Below are 952 nucleotides of genomic sequence, written 5' to 3' on the forward strand. Positions count from 1 at the left end.
CTGGTCCTACACCACAGTACTGCATCACTACCCACAGGTCTGGTCCTACACCACAGTACTGCATTACTACCCACAGGTCTGGTCCTACACCACAGTACTCCATCACTACCCACAGGTCTGGTCCTACACCACAGTACTCCATCACTACCCACAGGTCTGGACCTACACCACAGTACTGCATTACTACCCACAGGTCTGATCCTACACTACAGTACTGCATTACTACCCACAGGTCTGGTCCTACACCACAGTACTCCATCACTACCCACAGGTCTGGTCCTACACCACAGTACTGCATTACTACCCACAGGTCTGGTCCTACACCACAGTACTGCATTACTACCCCACAGGTCTGGTCCTACACCACAGTACTCCATCACTACCCACAGGTCTGGTCCTACACCACAGTACTCCATCACTACCCACAGGTCTGGTCCTACACCACAGTACTGCATTACTACCCACAGGTCTGGTCCTACACCACAGTACTCCATCACTACTGGACCTACACCACAGCACTCCATCACTACCCACAGGTCTGGTCCTACACCACAGTACTGCATCACTACCCACAGGTCTGGTCCTACACCACAGTACTGCATTACTACCCACAGGTCTGGTCCTACACCACAGTACTCCATCACTACCCACAGGTCTGGTCCTACACCACAGTACTGCATTACTACCCACAGGTCTGGTCCTACACCACAGTACTCCATCACTACTGGACCTACACCACAGCACTCCATCACTACCCACAGGTCTGGCCCTACACCACAGTACTCCATCACTACTCACAGGTCTGTTCCTACACCACAGTACTCCATCACTACCCACAGGTCTGGTCCTACACCACAGTACTCCATCACTACTCACAGGTCTGTTCCTACACCACAGTACTGCATTACTACCCACAGGTCTGGTCCTACACCACAGTACTGCATCACTACCC

The sequence above is a fragment of the Salmo salar genome, unplaced genomic scaffold (assembly GCF_905237065.1).
Source record: "Salmo salar unplaced genomic scaffold, Ssal_v3.1, whole genome shotgun sequence".
Taxonomy (NCBI): Eukaryota; Metazoa; Chordata; class Actinopteri; order Salmoniformes; family Salmonidae; genus Salmo; species Salmo salar.